This window comes from Littorina saxatilis, linkage group LG16 (assembly GCF_037325665.1).
Source record: "Littorina saxatilis isolate snail1 linkage group LG16, US_GU_Lsax_2.0, whole genome shotgun sequence".
NCBI classification, from domain to species: Eukaryota; Metazoa; Mollusca; class Gastropoda; order Littorinimorpha; family Littorinidae; genus Littorina; species Littorina saxatilis.
In genome coordinates this window covers 28,659,674-28,674,367 of record NC_090260.1, presented here as the reverse complement: position 1 = coordinate 28,674,367, position 14,694 = coordinate 28,659,674, and positions in this window count along the sequence as shown.

Genomic DNA, 14,694 nt, shown 5'->3' with positions numbered 1-14,694 from the left:
TTAATTAATACTTTTCCCTCCTGTAACAGCAATAGGTCTTCGCAGTTACCCCCCCCCCCCCCCCCACACACACACACACACACACACACACACACACACACTTCCTCTTATCATCGCCTCCCAAGTGTGACCGGTTGCTTTCAACTCGCTAAGCTGACTATCACTTCAGGTTTTGCTTTCCTTGTGAATACCAGTCAAACGATTGTCGGGTGACATTGGAAGGGCTGTTTCGCAAGGTGGGTCCGAACCTTTTGCCACTTCCTTCTTCTTCTTCTTCTTCTTCTTCTCTCTCTATCTCTCTATCTATCTGTCTCTCTCTGTCTGTCTCTCTCTGTCTCTGTCTCTGTCTCTCTCTCTCTCTCCCCTCTCTCTCTCCCTCTCTCTCACAAACTCTCTCTTTCTCTCTCTCTCACACTCTCACACACTCTCTCTCTCTCACACTCTCACTCTCTCTCTCTCACTCTCTCTCACACTCTCTCTCTCTCTCTCTCTCTCTCTCTCTCTCCTCTCTCTCTCTCTCTCTCTCTCTCTCTCATAACCTTAATTTATATCGACCTGATCCATTGTCACGTGTGAAATGTTAGATTTTTTTACGATTATAAAGACGGTAGGCCTATGTGTTGGGGCTTGATATTGTCACTTCAAACCAGGAATACCTTTGCTTGAGCGACGCTCAGGTATTGAAAACTAAATCACTGCGTTTGGTAGACTTTTGAGACCATATATTCTGCAGGGGACTATGTTTTTTTGTTTACGCGGTCTGATACGTTCCCCCCGCGGGTTAGGGGGAAGAATTTACCCGATGCTCCCCAGCATGTCGTAAGAGGCGACTAACGGATTCTGTTTCTCTTTTTACCCTTGTTTAAGTGTTTCTTGTATAGAATATAGTCCATTTTTGTACAGATTTTAGTCAAGCAGTATGTAAGAAATGTCAAGTCCTTTGTACTGGAAACTTGCATTCTCCCAGTAAGGTAATACATTGTACTACGTTGCAAGCCCCTGGAGCAAATTTTTGATTAGTGCTTTTGTGAACAAGAAACAATTGACAAGTGGCTCTATCCCATCTCCCCCCTTTCCCCGTCGCGATATAACCTTCGTGGTTGAAAACGACGTTAAACAGCAAATAAAGAAAGGTCTGATACGTTTAGAACCTGTCGGGTTTAGGCTTACCTCGTGAATTGTGAATGCGGTCGCCATATAACAGCATTGCTTTCCTGAATCTAAAGCTCTACGAGCTACAGACTTCGGGTTGGGGGTTAAAATGATGGAACCACACGCGAGAAATGCTTTAGAAATATCGTTTGAAGTTTCGTGTATCAAACCTAAAATGCTGTGTTGAGTAAAATTGAAAAACAATATAAATCATTGCTGTGTTGGGTAGACTTTTGACATGGTATATTATCCAATGGACATGTCTTTGTTTACGCTGTTTTGTACTGCATTGGAATGTGCACGCGCTCGAGAGATGACAGATTTGAAGTCCTGAATCCAATGGCTTTCCTCGTATAGTCTGTCCGGGTGGCTAGCGGAGGACGTTTTTAATTATTTTTAAAAAATCAAAGCAACTTTTACGAAGTGCTTAAAGGACCCCAACAGGCCTTTTTTTTTGTTTGTCAAAAACGCGTTCATTTGCGTTTTGGCGTGACTTAGGTTAACCAGGCACATGCATGCCGTAGGAAATTGTTTTCTCACCTTCCCTGACAGGGTTTAGTTTATTTCGGAATCGTTTTGGGCCATAATCCGACGAATTTCGTGGCTGAAGCGAAGCGTTTTCGCGTTCCGATCTGGCGGCCATTGTATCGCGAACGTCCGCGAGAGTACGGAAGTGGTAAATTCTGGGTAAAATTCCGATGATGTCACAAGCATTATTAATGGCAGAAGCAACTTTAGCTGCTGAACCTTACAGTTTTGAGCCTGGGGGTTAAAATCAAGGGTCTGCGTGCCCCGTGATTATTATTTTTTTTTTTACAAATCACGTTAATGCTCCCGATGATTTCTTGTCATCTCAAAAGTCAAGGCACAAAAACAAAATCCCTTGACTTTTGGGGTAGCGCGACTGTTTATGTTTTTATGTTTTTGTTCACGCCTTTTAAGTTCCGTTTCACTGCATTCCTGTGAGCGTGACGGTTTTGAGAAGCACGAGAGTTCAAACGAATTTATTAAAATTAATGTGAAATTGAGCGAGGGGCTCTTTTCAGGAATAAATATGAGCGTTTTTCGAATTGATTTGCGAACATTTACGTGTACAGGGTTCAAACTGTGAAAGCTGACAACAAGCCATTTTAACATAACATAGTACTAACGTTCCAAACCATTTTCTTCTTGTTCACTTCAAAAGAGTTGCACAGAATTATTTTTAATAATTAAAAACGTCCCCAGACGATACCCACCAGTACTGAATAAAAAAAATGACGACGAAGGAAAGTCGGAACCTTTGACACAAAAGGGATTAATACAGAAAACCATCCCCAGATATTAATAATAATGCGGATATTTATTTGGCGCAACTCCTGATACAGTTCTAAGCGCCTCACAAAAACATGCACAAATGAATAAATTATTCTGTACACAATTCAAAATTACAAAATTCAAAGATTAAAATTCATTTAACTAATTAGCATACATACGGAGCATTTTCTAGCAAATCATTGCAGGTGTGTTTATAAATACTAGCACAGCGAATGCCATTTAAGACGTCTTAAGGTCAAATTCGGAACAACAACAAAAAGTACAAACAACTTTACCAGTTTCTTAGACATATGTTCAATGTTCAATTAAAACAAAAATGTAAAGAGATCTGCGATTGTTAAAATTATGGCGTTACACAATGATAATATGCATTGACATTTCATCATTATTAGGTGTTCGCAGACACAAAAACACAGGCGGTAGTGGCAATAAAACTCCCACGACAGGTGTGAATAAGGCTAGCTCGTTGTCTGCTAATTGGACGCGCCGGGTTGACCGTAATAGATTTAAATTCACCGGGTCACACCTCCGACACCGGGTAAATTGCGATTTCATCCAATCCGACCTAGTGCTTGGGTCCAACTACGTAGGTACTTTTTCCCCCTGACCACAGCAGAAAAAGGGACTTTTTGCAAGAAAATACACTTACCTGAAACCCCTCTTGTTTTGTCATTAAAATATCACGTGACTTGCTGGCTTTGAATATATATGGGGCTGGTGAATTTGAAGTGGTTTCTCTTGAAAAAGTGATTGACTGCTTTCCATTTTGTGTGTGAGTTCGTATCAGTTCTGAAATCAGCATTTTGTGCAAGGGTATTATTGAGTAAGCCTATAATTGTGAAAGTCACAAAATTAAGGCTCTGTTACGTTAAGAGAAAATATACATTTAAAAAAAAAATTACAAAAGAGGAAGGTGCTTAATTAATTGACTTTGAATCAGAGGTTGTGTTTCATTTTGCTGGCATTATGGTAAGTATTTTTCGAATATAAACTTAATCATGTAAAACTGAGTAACTGATTGATTAAATGATTTACTGATTGATTTGTTGGTAGTTATTCATTCATTACTTTTAGTTCAGTTATATTGTTTGTTTCATGGATTTCATTTCTTTGTTTATTCATGTATTTATTATTTTCATTTCATTTATTTATGTAATGCTCTTTCTCTCTCAGTTGGTTTCTTTGTTTGACTATCTCTCAGTTTGTCTGTGTCTGTCTGTCTGCTTTTCTGTTTGTCTGTCTTTCCCCCTCTATGTCTCTGTCTCTCTCTGTGCCTGTGTCTCTGTCTTGCTCTGTCTCGCTTTCTCTCACACTCGGTCTCTCTATCTTTCTCTGTCTTTCTTGGTCTCGGTCTCTCGCTCTCTCTATCTCTCTCTCTATATCACTCTCTGTCTGTCTCTGTCTCTCTGTCTGTCTCTCTCTCTGTCTGTCTGTCTGTCTCTCTCTCTCTCTCTCTCTCTCTCTCTCTCTCTCTCTCTCTCTGTCCCCATTCCCCTCCACCCTCCTAACCACGAACATCACAGAGCACTCATACTTTTCTCTCTCAAGGCACTCTCAAACAACATCACAGTTATCGTCCTTGCGTTGGCGCTCCTGTCGTCGCCGGCAGAGTTAAGCGCCCAACGCAGCAGACGACAGGCGAGCCAAGCAGACGACTGCACGATGCCTCCTCTCGCGGAACTGGAGAGACTTCTCGCAGTCAACGTGGACTTCCCTGCCTCGTTCTACCAGCTGCCTCAAGTGCGCAATAGCGCGGAGGTTACGACCCTGTCCAAGTTTGAGGACAGCAATCCCAACATGACGAACATTCAGCACAGCAACATTGGTCTTGACGGGTAGGTTGTGTGTGTGTGTGGTTGACGGGTGTGTGTGTGTGTGTGTGTGTGTGTGTGTGTGTGTGTGTGTATTTATTCCACGCAATGCCAGAGCTCTCGCTCGCTCCTTATCTGCCTGTCTCTCTATTTGTCTGTCTTACTGTATCTATGAGGGCACTTTTCTTCGCGTGAAACCATTTCTGTTCACTCACTAAGGTTTTCTCAAGCTTCATAATTATGTGATAATACCATCTCTACACTTGGACACAATACAAAACAAATCAACTTCTTATATGCCTCCCATGCAGAGTTGGAATGTTTCGATAACGTCATATTTTTTTCTCTCAAAAAAGCCACTACGAGTTCATTTCTTAAAACACTTAATGGCTTTTCAAAAACATTATTCAATTAAAATAAGTAACACTTTGCAATGTGTGATGTACAGCTCTCAGTGCCAGACCTCTGGCCCGTCCTTTGACCCCTGCCCCATGACCTGGAAGTTCAACTACGACCAGAACCGCACCCCTGAGACTATGGTGGAAGGGGAGTGCCCAGCCTGCTCCTCCTGTTCTCAGCTGGTGTCCGGAGCTTCCAACCTGGGCTGTGAGCCTATCAAGCACTACACCAAAGTTCTCAGACGTAAAAGGAACTGCCACTCTGAAACCCACAACTACGTCTACGTCGAGGTGATTATTTTAAAATGTTATTCATCTACGTCAGGTAACTGATTTTAATATTGTATTCATCACACGTCAGGAAGAGGGGAGGATGAAGAAGGGGGAATAAAGATGATGGCAACAGTTATCCTGTGCGCGCGTCGTCAAGAAGAAAATGCAATTGTGTTCGAATTGTTGACCTTAAATGTGAAGAGTTTTTAAAGAATATGCCGATAACAAAACAGAGAATTGCTGCAGAAAAAAACGATGCTTCGGCGGATGATGACATTATTCAGAAATGCTGCCAAAAAACGGTTTTTCTGCAGCATTTGTTTTTTTGCAGAATAACTGAATAAAGTCATAATTCGCTAAGGATAAAATGGTGCATCCTGTTGCAGGTGTGGGAGCCATTCATAGTTGGCTGTTCTTGCCGCACTGCGTCCAGAGCAGCGTCTGACCCGAATGACACCCACAACCCTCCACAATAAACAGCAACAGCAAAAGCCACCACTGCCCACACAACGACCAACACGACGACAAAAAGAAGCACAGTCATCGTAAAATTAAACGTACCTGACTTGTTTGTACCAGGTTTATTGCGATGTTACCATTTCTATAGAGGCTATCTCAAACGCATTTGCAAGACTGCGGTGAGAGATTCTTGTCCAAAATGTCGTACCATCTCATGCCTTAAAAACACACCTGTATCGGTGACAGTGCATGCTTCACTCTGCGTTACAAATGATTTTATTTCAGATGTATCATTTCAACGAGTAAAGGGTATTTCAAACACATTTGCAAGATTGTGTGTACAATTCCTTTCTATTGTTTTTCTTTTGTTTTTACATTTAGTCAAGTTTTGACGTTGTTTTGATAATGGTGCTGCACGTGCTGCTTCCACTACTGCTGTTGCTGGTGGTTTCATTTTAAAAATGTGTTTATTCCTGTGAACGTGTGTGTTTTAATGCTTTAGATATGCTGAAAGCTCTTTTTATTACATTTAGTCAAGTTATGACTAAATGTTTTAACATCGAGGGGGGAATCGAGACGAGGGTCGTGGTGTATGTGTGTGTGTCTGTGCGTGTGTGTGTCTGTGCGTGTGAGTGTAGAGCGATTCAGACTAAACTACTGGACCGATCTTTATGAAATTTGACATGAGAGTTCCTGGGTATGATATCCCTGGACATTTTTTTTCATTTTTTCGATAAATGTCTTTGATGACGTCATATCCGGCTTTTCGTGAAAGTTGAGGCGGCACTGTCACGCCCTCATTTTTCAACCAAATTGGTTGAAATTTTGGTCAAGTAATCTTCGACAAAGCTCGGACTTCGGTATTGCATTTCAGCTTGGTGGCTTAAAAATTAACTAATGACTTTGGTCATTAAAAATCGGAAAATTGTAAAAAGAAATAAAAATGTATAAAACGATCCAAATTTACGTTCATCTTATTTTCCATCATTTTCTGATTCCAAAAACATATAAATATGTTATATTTGGATTAAAAACAAGCTCTGAAAATTAAATATATAAAAATGATTATCAAAATTAACTTGTCGAAATCAATTTAAAAACACTTTCATCTTATTCCTTGTTGGTTCCTGATTCAAAAAACATATAGATATGATATGTTTGGATTAAAAACACGCTCAGAAAGTTAAAACAAAGAAAGGTACAGAAAAGCGTGCTATCCTTCTTAGCGCAACTACTACCCCGCTCTTCTTGTCAATTTCACTGCCTTTGCCATGAGCGGTGGACTGACGATGCTACGAGTATACGGTCTTGCTGAAAAATGGCATTGCGTTCAGATTCATTCTGTGAGTTCGACAGCTACTTGACTAAATGTTGTATTTTCGCCTTACGCGACTTGTTAAAAATGTGTTTATTCCTAAGAACGTGTGTGCTTTTTTATGCTTTAGATATGCTGTAAGCTCTTTTTCTTCCAATATTCTGCTTAGCAGTAAAATCTGTTTTGGTTTTAAAAACCAGTGTTCAAATCCGTGGCGAGTAACTACGTCAATGCGTATCTTACGTCAGTGCGTATAATTATTACGCCAGTGCGTCCATTACGTCATTGCGTATATGCCACACGTGTTTCATCATATGTGACAGAGGACAAGAGAAAACGGTATAATGAAGTTTTTGAGAAGAAAAAAAACTGGAGCAGCAACAACAAAATAACAACGCCAAAAACAATACCCATCCGATTCGTGTCATCTTTCTTAGCTTGGAAATTTCGTGACTCTGAAAACACAGGTTCAAAACATCCCGTACAAAGAAAAGTTGAAATTCATGCATTTTTGTCCTTCTCAATTTTGCAAAACTTTTAGTATTTACCTAAATCAGACCCTTTATAGTTTAAAATAATCCAAACTCTGGACATGAGTTTATGTTCACTTTACAAATATTTTCAGCGTGACGCTTGAACGCGTGTTTTACGACCTATACCGATTTCCCCCGTACCCTGTCACAAATAGGTGTATAATGTTGGCCATATCATTGGCTATAAATGATATAGACTTATGTGTGTGAGTGTATGTGTTTGCTCTTACTAATAGTTATAATTCACTAGGTCTTTGTACCACTCGACCATGACATTTTTGTTGATGGCGTTCGATATAATTAAACCACTCGTTCAGTTTTTGTTGGATATGTGCATTTCTTTTCTGTGTTTTATTTGTCGGTGCTTGTTGGTAGTTTTTAAATGTGCTCAAAGTTACTCCAGTACCTGTCTTTTTTTTATTGATGATGTGCTTTCATTTTACTTTGCATTTCTGTGTTTTAATTTGTTAGTCCTGAAGAAGCATTCACTCGAAGATTTAACATCTGTGTCCTATGGTTAAAAAATATTTCGTTTGCTTTGAACACTACGTGTCTCACCAACAGTAAAAGCATTTTTAAGCGTTGTCACTTACCTATTATCCTGAACGATTTTTTTTTCTGTTTGAAATTCTTGTGCATACCAAGATAATCTGTCTCAACTGTTTATTTATACAAGCTATGCATGATCATATAATCAATAATACAAAGAAAGGCTAGTTATTAGAAGGTTTAATTTTTCACAAAGCCAGATAGAACTTGTTTGCTTATAATTTTTGTAAATAATAATTGATTGATAATATAATGACAAAAATTAAGCCTTCCAATAACTAATCTTTCTTGTTTGTAGTTTCTGGATTTTGGAACGTTAGTATTCTAACGATTTTTGTATTTATGCATTACTACATTCTATTCCGAGTCCGCCCATAATTTATTACTACCAGTCATTATCTATAGGGCAATTTTTTATTTGTTGAAAATGAACTACAATGGCTATGATAGGATTATATGTTCCGTATATTTTTTCCCTTATTCTATCTGATGATATGTGTACGTGTTCTGTGTGGTTGTCTTGCAATTTATTTTTAATCTTATTTTATTGTTCATTTTTATTTTATTTTGTTCTTTTTGATAGCTTGTTTGTTTGTTTGTTTGTTTGTGCTTATTTTGTTGGCTTGGTGTCTTGTTTGTTTATGAGTATTTGTTTGTTCGACATGCTGATAATAGTCTTGGTGAACGTTTCTTTTATAGAACACTGCGCATTATCTTTGTATTTGTGTGTGATGTGTTTTAATTTATGTTTTTGGTTTATTTGTTTACTTGGCTTACTTTTAGAGAATAAAACATATTTGAGTGAATATTTTGATTTGTTTTATTGAACAATTGATATCAGAGTGTCTTTTTTCGATGAAGTGCCCACCCCCACATCCATTCCCGCTCGAACGCCCTACCCCATCAGACCCCCCCCCCCCCCCCCCCCATCAAGACACCCCCCCCCCCCATTTCTTGTTTGTGTAAGTGCGTGCATGCGTGTTCTTTCTTTTTTGGTGTTTAACGTCGTTTTCAACCATTTAAGGTTATTTCGAGACGGGGAAAGGGGGGAGATGGGATAGAGCCACTTGTTAATTGTTTCTTGTTCACAAAAGCACTAATAAAAAAATTGCTCCAGGGGCTTGCAACGTAGTACAATATATGACCTTACTGGGAGAATGCAAGTTTCCAGTACAAAGGACTTAACATTTCTTACATACTGCTTGACTAAAATCTTTACAAACATTGACTATATTCTATACAAGAAACACTTAACAAGGGTAAAAGGAGAAACAGAACCGTTAGTCGCCTCTTACGACATGCTGGGTAGCATCGGGTAAATTCTTTCTCGTCCCAACCAATATGGGACTCCCCCTAACCCGCGGGGGGGGGGGGGGGGGGGGGGGTGCATGCGTGTGTACGTGTATGTTTTCAGTGTAAAATCTGAAGAAGCAATAGCTCACTTCGTATTTGCTGCATGACAAAGAAGAAGGAGTACCACTGTTTAGGCATACCCACGTTTTAAAAGAAAATGTCGCGGCGCGGGACGAATCACCAATTCGGTGTTTACTTCCCAGTTGGTAAATACTTTCAAAAATAGTACCGAGATGATTATTTTGGTCACTTTACTTAATTAATCTTTTTCCCTCCTGTAAGAGCAATAGGTCTTCGCAGTTACCCCCCCCCCACACACACACACACACACACACACACACACACACACACACACACACACACACACACACTTCCTCTTGTCTCGGACTATTCTTATCATCGCCTCCCAAGTGTGACCGGTTGCTTTCAACTCGCTAAGCTGACTATCACTTCAGGTTTTGCTTTCCTTGTGAATACCAGTCAAACGATTGTCGGGTGACATTGGAAGGGCTGTTTCGCAAGGTGGGTCCGAACCTTTTGCCACTTCCTTCTTCTTCTTCTTCTTCTTCTTCTCTCTCTGTCTGTCTCTCTATCTCTCTATCTATCTGTCTCTCTCTGTCTGTCTCTCTCTCTCTCTCTCTCTCTCTCTCTCTCTCTCTCTCTCTCTCTCCCCTCTCTCTCTCCCTCTCTCTCACAAACTCTCTCTTTCTCTCTCTCTCACACTCTCACCCTCTTTCTCTCTCTCACACTCTCACCCTCTTTCTCTCTCTCTCTCACATTCTCTCTCTCTCTCTCTCTCTCTCTCTCTCTCTCTCTCTCTCTCTCATAACCTTAATTTATATCGACCTGATCCATTGTCACGTGTGAAATGTTAGATTTTTTTACGATTATAAAGACGGTAGGCCTATGTGTTGGGGCTTGATATTGTCACTTCAAACCAGGAATACCTTTGCTTGAGCGACGCTCAGGTATTGAAAACTAAATCACTGCGTTTGGTAGACTTTTGAGACCATATATTCTGCAGGGGACTATGTTTTTTTGTTTACGCGGTCTGATACGTTCCCCCCGCGGGTTAGGGGGAAGAATTTACCCGATGCTCCCCAGCATGTCGTAAGAGGCGACTAACGGATTTTGTTTCTCTTTTTACCCTTGTTTAAGTGTTTCTTGTATAGAATATAGTCCATTTTTGTACAGATTTTAGTCAAGCAGTATGTAAGAAATGTCAAGTCCTTTGTATTGGAAACTTGCATTCTCCCAGTAAGGTAATACATTGTACTACGTTGCAAGCCCCTGGAGCAAATTTTTGATTAGTGCTTTTGTGAACAAGAAACAATTGACAAGTGGCCCATCTCCCCCCTTTCCCCGTCGCGATATAACCTTCGTGGTTGAAAACGACGTTAAACAGCAAATAAAGAAAGGTCTGATACGTTTAGAACCTGTCGGGTTTAGGCTTACCTCGTGAATTGTGAATGCGGTCGCCATATAACAGCATTGCTTTCCTGAATCTAAAGCTCTACGAGCTACAGACTTCGGGTTGGGGGTTAAAATGATGGAACCACACGCGAGAAATGCTTTAGAAATATCGTTTGAAGTTTCGTGTATCAAACCTAAAATGCTGTGTTGAGTAAAATTGAAAAACAATATAAATCATTGCTGTGTTGGGTAGACTTTTGACATGGTATATTATCCAATGGACATGTCTTTGTTTACGCTGTTTTATACTGCATGGAATGTGCACGCGCTCGAGAGATTACAGATTTGAAGTCCTGAATCAAATGGCTTTCCACGTATAGTCTGTCCGGGTTGCTAGCGGAGGACGTTTTTAATTATTTTTAAAAAATCAAAGCAACTTTTACGAAGTGCTTAAAGGACCCCAACAGGCTTTTTTTTGTTGTTGTCAAAAACGCGTTCATTTGCGTTTTGGCGTGACTTAGGTTAACCAGGCACATGCATGCCGTAGGAAATTGTTTTCTCACCTTCCCTGACAGGGTTTAGTTTATTTCGGAATCGTTTTGGGCCATAATCCGACGAATTTCGTGGCTGAAGCGAAGCGTTTTCGCGTTCCGATCTGGCGGCCATTGTATCGCGAACGTCCGCGAGAGTACGGAAGTGGTAAATTCTGGGTAAAATTCCGATGATGTCACAAGCAGTATTAATGGCAGAAGCAACTTTAGCTGCTGAACCTTACAGTTTTGAGCCTGGGGGTTAAAATCAAGGGTCTGCGCGCCCCGTGATTAGTTATTTTTTTTACAAATCACGTTAATGCTCCCGATGATTTCTTGTCATCTCAAAAGTCAAGGCACAAAAACAAAATCCCTTGACTTTTGGGGTAGCGCGACTGTTTATGTTTTTATGTTTTTGTTCACGCCTTTTAAGTTCCGTTTCACTGCATTCCTGTGAGCGTGACGGTTTTGAGAAGCACGAGAGTTCAAACGAATTTATTAAAATTAGTGTGAAATTGAGCGAGGGGCTCTTTTCAGGTATAAATATGAGCGTTTTTCGAATTGATTTGCGAACATTTACGTGTACAGGGTTCAAACTGTGAAAGCTGACAACAAGCCATTTTAACATAAGATAGTACTAACGTTCCAAACAATTTTCTTCTTGGTCACTTCAAAAGAGTTGCACAGAATTATTTTTAATAATTAAAAACGTCCCCAGACTATACCCACCAGTACTGAATAAAAAAAATGACGACGAAGGAAAGTCGGAACCTTTGACACAAAAGGGATTAATACAGAAAACCATCCCCAGATATTAATAATAATGCGGATATTTATTTGGCGCAACTCCTGATACAGTTCTAAGCGCCTCACAAAAACATGCATAAATGAATAAATTATTCTGTACACAATTCAAAATTACAAAATTCAAAGATTAAAATTCATTTAACTAATTAGCATACATACGGAGCATTTTCTAGCAAATCATTGCAGGTGTGTTTATAAATACTAGCACAGCGAATGCCATTTAAGACGTCTTAAGGTCAAATTCGGAACAACAACAAGAAGTACAAACAACTTTACCAGTTTCTTAGACATATGTTCAATGTTCAATTAAAACAAAAATGTAAAGAGATCTGCGATTGTTATAATTATGGCGTTACATAATGATAATATGCATTGACATTTCATCATTATTAGGTGTTCGCAGACACAAAAACACAGGCGGTAGTGGCAATAAAACTCCCACGACAGGTGTGAATAAGGCTAGCTCGTTGTCTGCTAATTGGACGCGCCGGGTTGACCGTAATAGATTTAAATTTACCGGGTCACACCTCCGACACCGGGTAAATTGCGATTTCATCCAATCCGACCTAGTGCTTGGGTCCAACTACGTAGGTACTTTTCCCCCCTGACCACAGCAGAAAAGGGGACTTTTTGCAAGAAAATACACTTACCTGAAACCCCTCTTTTTTTGTCATTAAAATATCATGTGACTTGCTGGCTTTGAGTATATATATGGGGCGGGCGAATTTGAAGTGGTTTCTCTTGAAAAAGTGACTGATTGCTATCCATTGTGTGTGTGAGTTCGTATCAGTTCTGAAATCAGCATTTTGTGCAAGGGTATTATTGAGTAAGCCTATAATTGTGAAAGTCACAGAATTAAGGCTCTGTTACGTTTAGAGAAAATATACATTTAAAAAAATTACAAAAGAGGAAGGTGCTTAATTGACTTCGAATCAGAGGTTGTGTTTCATTTTGCTGGCATTATGGTAAGTATTTTTCGAATTTTAACTTAATCATTTAAAACTGATTAACTGATTGATTAAATGATTTACTGATTGATTTGTTGGTAGTTATTCATTCATTACTTTTAGTTCAGTTATATTGTTTGTTTCATGGATTTCATTTCTTTGTTTATTCATGTATTTATTATTTTCATTTCATTTATTTATGTAATGCTCTTTCTCTCTCAGTTTTTGTTGTTTTTGTTTGACTATATCTCAGTTTGTCTCTGTCTGTCTGTCTGCTTTTCTGTTTGTCTGTCTTTCCCCCTCTCTGTCTCTGTCTCTCTCTGTGCCTGTGTCTCTGTCTTGCTCTGTCTCGCTTTCTCTCACACTCGGTCTCTCCATCTTTCTCTGTCTTTCTTGGTCTCGGTCTCTCGCTCTCTCTATCTCTCTCTCGATATATCACTCTCTGTCTGTCTCTGTCTCTCTGTCTGTCTCTCTCTGTCTCTCTGTGTCTGTCTGTCTCTCTCTATATATATATATATATTCACACCACATCGAACAACTTTCTAAAGTCATGTCCAAGAAAGTATATCTCTTATCTAGAATCAAGCACTTCCTGAATTTGGAAGCCAGGAAGTTATTCTTTAATGCCCATATTCAATCTGTTATTGATTACGCATCAACCTTATGGGATTCGGCAAGTGATAATTCACTAAAATCTATAATTAGATTACACAAACGAGCGTTGAAAGTAGTCTTATTAAAGAAAACAACCCTGAATGAATTAGACTATATAAACTTAGGCATTCTCCCTCTGAAGGAAAGACTTGGCTATAATAAATGTACCCTTATGAGCAAAATTATCACTGGATGTGTACCTGAAACTTTACGTACAAAATTTACCATGAGGAACTCACGTCAATTTATGAGACTAAACACTCCTGTTCCTCGGATTGACCTGTTTAAGTCCAGTTTAGTGTATTCAGGTAGCAGTCTCTGGAACTCTCTTCCAACATTCCTGAGGCAAACTACCAGCACTGATAGTTCTAAGAGCAGATATTTGTCTTATGTAATGAAGTCAAAGTAAATGATATTTGTCTTAAAGGCACAGTGCAGCTCACAGCCTTCGTTTTGCGTTTTTGTTGCAGCTGAGTGCATTTACAGTTCAAAAATCCTCCTGTGGTAGTAAAACAAACCCAAAACTATCCAACGACGACATCTGTGAAGCTCGACAGTTTCTTGTTCACGCGAGTGCATAAATTAACCTAGTTATTACGTGGTGTTTGGTCGGAGTTCGATTCAACTGAGTGATTCCGGCCTCCATTTCGTTTTACACAAACTCATGATGACGTCTGACATAGTTTGCTAGTGACGTGTCTTTTCAGTTGTGCATGATGTGCATGTGGTGATCTACATGATCTAAATTTAGATCCAAAAATAGACCAAGACCAGCCGGGTCCGAGTACGAAATTAATTCGTAAAAAAATCGCAGTTCTTGACTCTTTGGGTGCAAGTCAATGAAACTTGGTAGTTATTCTAACGGATAGCTGCCTGAGGTATGACTAAAAGCCCCAGGGGGCTCCGTGCACCTGGATTTGACAAGTTCAGTACCTTTAAATGGTATTCATTTTTTGTATTAAACATGCCCCTCTCCTCTTTATTGGTATAATGTACACAAACCCTTTTCGGATGAAGGGACTTAAAAACCAACCACTATTTAGATGTGTGATGATCTTAGCAATGTCTTGCTTGTTCGATTGATTTTCTTTAAAATGTAATGTATGGATTAGAGCATGATGTTGAGAAAGTGCAAGCTGCACTATACCACTTAATTCACATCAATTAACTTGCAATTTACCTC